We start from the raw sequence: 8,019 nt of genomic DNA, 5'->3' as shown, positions 1-8,019 counted from the left end.
AAAACGAAAAAAGTCTTCATTCAATTCACCTATGTGTGTTACTACTGTTTGATGTCAAGTTGGTGAAAAAGAAGTCAGGGTCTTGCATCCCTGTGTGTAGTGAGCGGATATGGACAGCAGAGGGCAATGTTAACACGAGAACATCTGCTCTCTGAGCGCTCTGCGAGATACCGTCTCCATTGCAACCGTAACTTGGCAGCATCCTGAACGTCCCTTTGAGGAGTGAGAAGGAAGCTTTTATCAAAGAGAGCAGAGAGACTCATTCACTGGTTAAACTGGAGTCATCGCCTTCCCACGACACACGTCAACACAATACAGACAAACACCATACAGACACACCATATAGATTCACACCATATGCACGCACACACCACAGATACACATTGATTCACACAACATAAAGATGCAATTGCAAACCATATGCACACATACACACGATAGATACATCCCATATATATATACACACACACACATATATATATATACACACACACATATATATATACATACACATACATACATACATACATACATACATACATACACACACACACACACACACACACACACCATAAAGATAAACAGACACAAAATAGACACACTAAAGATTAACTTAATATAGTGTAGCGGGCCAGTGGGTGTGGGGTTTCCATGCTACCAAGTTGAACAGATATTATGACACGAGAGCAGGTCCAAAGCCGAATGGTTTATTCACCTCCCAAATCCAACCAGGGTGGGAAAAGGGTCATCCACCTCTTATATGAAACAGTACAATTATTTCCACCTATCTCTTTCCCTCAGCCCAATCCGTGCTTCTAGGTGATCAAGGCGTCTCTTGCGGCGGCGGCGGCGGCGGCGTCTCTTGCGGCGGCGGCGTCTCTTGCGGCGGCGGCGTCTCTTGCGGCGGCGGCGTCTCTTGCGGCGGCGGCGGCTGCGTCTCTTGCCATGGCGAGACAAACCTGCTGGGGCCCAGGGCAGGGCACTGCCGACATGACTGGCTGTCAGCACTCCCAGCAGCTCCCGGCTACTGGCTATAGCTGTGCCCTGTTCGCCTCCAACAGTTTTCTCAACAGTGCTTCCATGGTTGTTCCTGTGTGGTGTAAAGAAAACGGCAAATCTTAAGATTTCAACTACGCAGACATCATGAACGTCAAGCAATTTATACTAAAGTTAGTATGATGCAAATTACACACACACACACACACACACACACACACACACACACACACACACACACAGTTCTGGTCACTAAAAACTCTCTCTTCTCCTTCTCCCCTTTTCTCCTCTCCTTCCTCCCTTCTCCGTCTCTCTTCCACGCATATTGCATTTTTATTGCCTCTACTCAAGAGAATAGATTTGGGTGGGGATTTCTAGGTTTCATAAACATCTGGGGCTTAACCCAGAGTGAAAATGCAAATGCTGTGCGCCAAATTTATTTGTATGCTTTATTGTGCATGCAAACTTTTTCATAATGCTTTATCTAAATAAACGAAATATGCGGTTTATTATAGCTTTAAATATCTACCTGACTGCTGTGCTGCTTATCCCCAAACATCTAAAGTGCCATTCAAGTTATTTCAGAGTAAAATGAATACAAGTGAGGCAGACCTTGCGCACACACACACACACACACACACACACACACACACACACACACACACACACACACACACACCTGACTGGGGATGGGATAGGTTAATTCATTTGAGGTGGTAAACAGGTTGTTGTTTATTCTCTTGCCAAAAGGACTATCTAGACTAGGCTACTTATAAATGTTTATTAATATTTGTATTTATTTATTCCCAAAGATCATAGGCTTTAGCCCCAAATAAAACAGCATAGTGACGCCACTGGCACCTGCTGCAACATCTCATAACTAGAGCTTATAATTAAAGCGCAACATGCAGGCTAAACCCCCAGTTAAATGAACGTGGGGAAGGCAATTAAGCTAAGGCCTTTCCACAGCAGCAGCAGAATCGTAAGACAAACCCAGGTGGCGCTCATACATATTTTTAACCTGGTGTGTTCATGTAATAGGGTTAGGGTAGTAGACTTAACGAGTAGAGAGAAGTCTACTTCCTGGTGTGAGCGTGATCAGCCATTACAAGCTGTTTGAAAATCTGCCTTTTCCTGCGTTTTAGTGACAAAGGGAGATTTCTCACTAAACGGCCTGTAATGGCTGATCACATTCACACCTGGTGGTATAATATCACACCCCTTTAAGGAGTTAAGAGAAGTCTACTACCAGTTCCCTGGCACATACATGTAGAGCAGCGTGATTATTAGTGTCATGAGCGGCGAAGTGAAAAAGAAAAGGTTAAAAATGTAATTATCACTTGTTTTAAGTTCAAAGTCAGGGAGGACAATTGAAACAAAAAGCATTTATTCAAGGTTTAAAGGTTTGGGAATGATTTTAATTTTTTTGCTACATATATTCCCAACATAATTAACAGTGTGATCCTACAAAGCGTCCTTTAAAGGGATCCTTTTCTACCAGCAGGTGAGTGCGAGTTGCCATTATGGCCTTTAAATATCTGCCCTGGGAAAGCGGCACGCATGACAAAGTGGTTCACACACCCACACACACAAATTGTCCACCTAGATGTATGACGGCTGGGCAGCCTACCAGTTGGTACAGTCCACTGGTTAGACTGATCTATTTAGCGTTCATCTGGGTCATTTCTAATCACACCGCCACCTGGTGGTGAAACAAGGGCACTGACTGTACCTATAGTTTCCATGGCTGCTCTCCGTGGTGCTGGATTCCTACTGCTCTTGTGGTCGTTCCTCAACGTCAATTTCACCAACACAACACCTTAATGAGAAAACAAAGTAAACCGAAAGAGTTAACACCAAGCTGCACTACAGGTAGGTCACCCTGCTTGACATCAGCCAATTATACACTCCAATAATTTGCAAAACTGGCGAACAGGAGACACTAATTTGCCCAGTGGGTTCAGTTTCCCATTACGGCAATTAAGGATCTGCATTTAGGCTCAATCGGGTAGAACTAAACTAGAATATATATTTAAATAATGGAATAACGTTCAAACAGAAGGAAACAATATCTTGGTGAAAGATTTAACCTTTCAATAACGAGGAAGGTGGTGAGGCCTATTGTTTAATGTGGCCAGTGAGCATCAGACAATCAGTTATTCAACCACTCAGGCAGGGACATGAACACCCTAGTTCACTGCTAGATCCACCCTTGTCCAAACTACTGAGGCAGGGCGAGGGGATCAGAGCTACACACTCAAATAAACAAACATTTTGGTTGATATTTAGCTCTATTGACAGCACTAATTGTCGTTTGTTCTGAAAAATCTAATGATTTTAAGCTGCTTCAGATACGTATGCTAAACACCCTAAACGAAAATCAGTAGTATCAATGAGGCACACCTGTGCTTAACAAACAAATGACTCGAAACAGGTTTGCGGTTTGGTAGGGACGTTATTAACAAAAAGGGTTAGAGCACAGTGATGCAGTTAAAGCAGATCATCTTAGTCTCAACCAAAGCCAGTGGTTAATTCCTCCAAAGTGAAGCCATCAGCCTCTTTAAACGACAGCGGGAACGCTGATCAGACACGCAGGGACAACAAAAAAGTTAACAATCCCTCTGAGCATTAATCTCCATCTTAGTTTTCCTCAGTAGGGCCACAGGCTGCTTACCGTAGCCTGGCTTACCGTAGCCTGGCTTACCGTAGCCTGGCTTACCGTAGCCTGGCTTACCGTAGCCTGGCTTACCGTAGCCTGGCTTACCGTAGCGGTTGACCATCTCCTCACAGGTCCAGCCGAGTTTGTTGGCTCATGACCGGCAGGTGTCCCCTGACACCGCTTGGTGAGCAGCTGCTACAACATCACATAATTATAGAGTTTATAATTAAATCGCAACACGCAGGCTAAACCCCCAGTTAAAGTTAACTTGGGGAAGGCATGTAGCTAAGGTCTTTCCACAGCAGCAGCATCGTAAGACAAAACCAGGTGGCCCTCATACATATTTTGAACCTGGTGCGATCATGTAACAGGGTGAGGGTGTTAAGTTAGTGAGTAGAGAGAAGTTTACTTCCGGTTGTTAACGTGAACAGCTATTACAAGCCGTTTGAAAATCTGCCTTTCCCTATGTTTAAGCAACATCCACTGGTTGTGCTGGAAGACTGATCTATCCAGTGTGTGTGTATATATATCCTGTCTGTGTGTGTGTATATATATCCTGTGTGTGTGTGTGTGTATATCTATCTATCTATCTATCTATCTATCTATAGGTGGACACGCCCACTTGTGACAACACTTAAACACAGGAAAAGCAAGATTTTCAAACTGTTTGTAATGGCTCATCACACTCACAACTGGTCACATAATAGCACCCCTTTAAAGGTCCAAAAAATCGAATAATGTCACGACTCGTTTTAAGTTCACATTCAGGTTGGAAAAGTTGAATAAAACTGCAGTTTTTCAAAGTTTAAAGGAATGAGAATTATTCTTAGCTCTTTTTTGTTACATGTATATTTACAGTATTAAAGGCACCCAGTGCATCTTTATGTAAACCTTCAATGAAAAATAAACATTCAATTTCTAGTCTTTTTTACACGTAGTAAGTTTCAATAACTCCATACCATTACATATTGACATTCAAGGAGCAAAGATGAGACGTCGCTGTGTGGTGAGAACTGATAGAAAATCGTAAACAACAACAATCGCCGGTGGGGAGAAGCCATTTTTCCATTGACTGGAAGCCTGCTTTATTTATTGTAGGTTACAAAAAATAAAGAAAATGGCGGCATTGTTGTTATCGATTTTCTATCAGTTCTCACCACACAACGACGTCTCATCTTTGCTGCTTGAATGTCGGTATGTAATGGTATGGAGTTATTGAAACTTACTACGTGTAAAAAAGACTAGAAATTGAATGTTTATTTTTAAGCCTCGAAAGTTGCACTGGGTGCCTTTAAGAGTGTAATCCTGTGAAGTGGCCTAGGCTCCCATTCTACCACCAGGTGGGTGTGAGTAGCCATTCAAATATGTTTTCATGTCTTTACTTGTTATGTGAAATTGTATTACGATTGCTTGGACAAAATTGTGCTAACCAATGAGAAAGTGACACACACGACAGTGACACACACACCACATTGACGCACACATGACAGTGACACACACACACACGACAGTGACACACACACACGACAGTGACACACACACACACACACACACACACACACAACAGTGAAACACGCACACAAACAACAGTGACACACACCCAATGTGGTAAAACACAAATGGCAAAGTGGTTACCACAAGCACCAATGAGCGAGAGGTAAACAAACACACGGGACTGTTCACCTAGATGAATGACTGCTGCACAGCCTACAGGTTGGAACAGTGCACTGGTCATGCTGGTAACTGGACTATCGAGCTTCCATTAGACCTCTGGGTTGTCACTTCTCACTCGTGTCACGGGTCAGATTTTACTACAATGACCCACTATTCAAAGTTTAAGGGAATGGGAATTATTCTTAACTCTTTTACACACACACACACACACACACACACACACACACACACACACACACACACACACACACACACACACACACACACACACACACACACACACACACACACACAGTGATGAAACAGGGGCACTGACTGTACCTAGGTTCTATCGTTGCTCTCCCTGGTGCGGGATTCCTCCTGTTCTTGTGGTCTTTGCTCACCGTCCAGGTCACCAACAATATGGGACCAACCTAATGAGAAAACAAAGTAAACCACGAGAGAGTTAACACACAGCTGTACAACAGGTAACTCTGCTTGATGTCACCCAATTATTCACCAATAATTTGAAGAACTGGCGAATAGCAGACACTAATTTGCCTAGTGGGTTCCGTTTCCCATTAAAGCAATTAAAGAACCAAACTACAACAAATATTTAAATTATGGTTAAACATACAAACGGAAGGAAACAATATTAGGGTATTTGACTCAGTTACAGTGAGATGAAGACATACCTGGCCTCTAGTGTCAAGTGATGTGTACTGCAAAACAAAAATTAATCAGAATTGACAAGCGACTGCATTGAATACCAAGTATTTTACATTTGTAAATACAGCCCAAATCTACAAAAATAAGGTACCTGGTTCTACAATAATTTCCCTGAACTGAACCTTTGCTTTTCTAGGACAGGCAGGTATTCACGATTGAATATATGCTGGTAGACTTCAGCTTGTCAAAAGGATACTATTTATTTCTTCCTATCCTCTGAGAGCAAGCCCACTCACGGTATTGTGAGGCTCTCTGCCGTCCATCACCACCGCTGCAGGGTGCACTGAAAGAAACACTTGAGTTAGTGGTGCCAAAACACAATCAAACACTCAAGAGAATGCTAGAGTGTCTCATTAGCTGGTGGTACGAGGTTAAGGTGGACTTTGCAAGACTGAGTCATCGCTGAAATGTCCCATTCATTTGACATACAACTGGAACATCTCCAACTTTCTCCCCCTCTCACAATGGGAAGCACCGTTCGTGAACTGTGAATTAGGAGAGGCATCACGACAGAAGACAAGACAGTAATGGTTTTGGAACACTTCATTGCAAGAATACAGGTTTAAAAATGCTCTTGAAGCTACCATTTATTTCAACAGCCTCTCAACACAGCCTGCCTCTACCTTCGTCCTAAGGTCGAGAGTTTTTCAACCTTTAAATATATGAAATACATGACTCACTTCAAGTGATAGTGTTTTCCACCAGCAACACAAACGGATGAAGATCCTGGTAATCACGTACGCCTATGGTTTCCTCTACAACCAATTCAATTATATTGTTTTAGATTAACATTAATGGATCATGGTTCAAACAGAACTCATAAATGTGTTAGCTGTGAACGTGCAGAATGCAACACACAGCAGCAACAGCCTTGTGTTATCAAACTCTGGGGTAGAGCATATAAAACCTCTGCACTGCACAGGTGTAACTGATTTGGGCTTAATTGTCCTCGGCATGTGGGAGGGTATCCATGGCGATTCATTGATGACAAGAAGACCGCCCACCTGGTCAGGAAACCCCCATTCAGAATTGTATTCATTTAGTGAATAAGCATGCCTCAATTCGGTCCAAACAGTAAAAGGTAGGGGCTAGTGGCTAGCTTATAGGCTTAGCTGTCAGAAGCTTGCGCTGGATTGAGTCTTCTTTGTGTGAGTGGATTACATGGGGTAGTGTGTGGAACAATGAATTGAAAACAAGCCAAGCCGACGCAACACATTGATGAGTTGATGTTGTCCCCTGCGTCACCACAAGATGCCACTGTTGTGTCTTTGCAGGTTGAGCTATAAAAAACAAAACTGTGCCTGTGCGAGTACCAGATGTGTTCGGCTGCCAGATCGGCTCGGGGTCCTGCGCTTACAGATGACGTATCGACACTTGACGTATCGACACAAGCCAACGGAAAAAACCTGCAAGTGTTGTTTAGAAATGGTGCTCTTTTTCATTGAACGGAGCCCGTTCTCTCACACGTCTTGGAAACACGTCTAAAAGCACTGATGAATGCATATTTTTATTTTCACATATGTTAAAGTAAGGATTGGCATTGTTAAACTTAGATATTAAGACAGTATTTTCTAGTTTATATTAACTGAAAAGGAAGTACTTGGACAGTCATATGATTGATGAGATTTTATTTGCTCATACATAACAGAATAAATAAGACAATACATTGATACAACTGAGGAACTGCTTAATGTAAATCAATAAAAAACGGCATGTTTAGATCCCATGGTGATTTGAGGATGAATTCATGAATGTATTCATATTCGATATTTATCCTATTCCTTGAAAATTGATTTTTTTTATGATTTTCCAGATGTTCAATGAATTTTATCCTTGCCTATACAACTAATAACAATAAAAAAAATTACATTTTCCTCATTTCCACTCGAGGTATCTTTGCTCTATAATTTAACAAACATCTGTAAAATAGTAAAACTTTCAAGGTAGGCCTATATTAAGAATGTATATAATGTGTTGCCACA

At 42.1% G+C, this 8,019-nt stretch overlaps 1 long non-coding RNA gene across 1 annotated transcript; it reads right to left on the bottom strand.

The window, feature by feature from the left end:
• Positions 1 to 988: 988 nt before the first annotated feature.
• LOC115542645 (uncharacterized) lies at positions 989 to 6,890 on the bottom strand. The gene is made up of 6 exons (XR_003976588.1): positions 6,718 to 6,890; positions 6,274 to 6,320; positions 6,004 to 6,030; positions 5,651 to 5,742; positions 2,729 to 2,815; positions 989 to 1,090 (listed from the first exon to the last, which is right to left on the bottom strand). It is a non-coding gene; the product is annotated as an uncharacterized LOC115542645 (long non-coding RNA).
• Positions 6,891 to 8,019: the final 1,129 nt, after the last annotated feature.

This window comes from Gadus morhua, chromosome 4 (genome assembly GCF_902167405.1).
Source record: "Gadus morhua chromosome 4, gadMor3.0, whole genome shotgun sequence".
Lineage (NCBI taxonomy): Eukaryota > Metazoa > Chordata > Actinopteri > Gadiformes > Gadidae > Gadus > Gadus morhua.
Note: the sequence above shows the minus strand (reverse complement) of the source record. Positions and strands in the feature narration are given on the sequence as shown.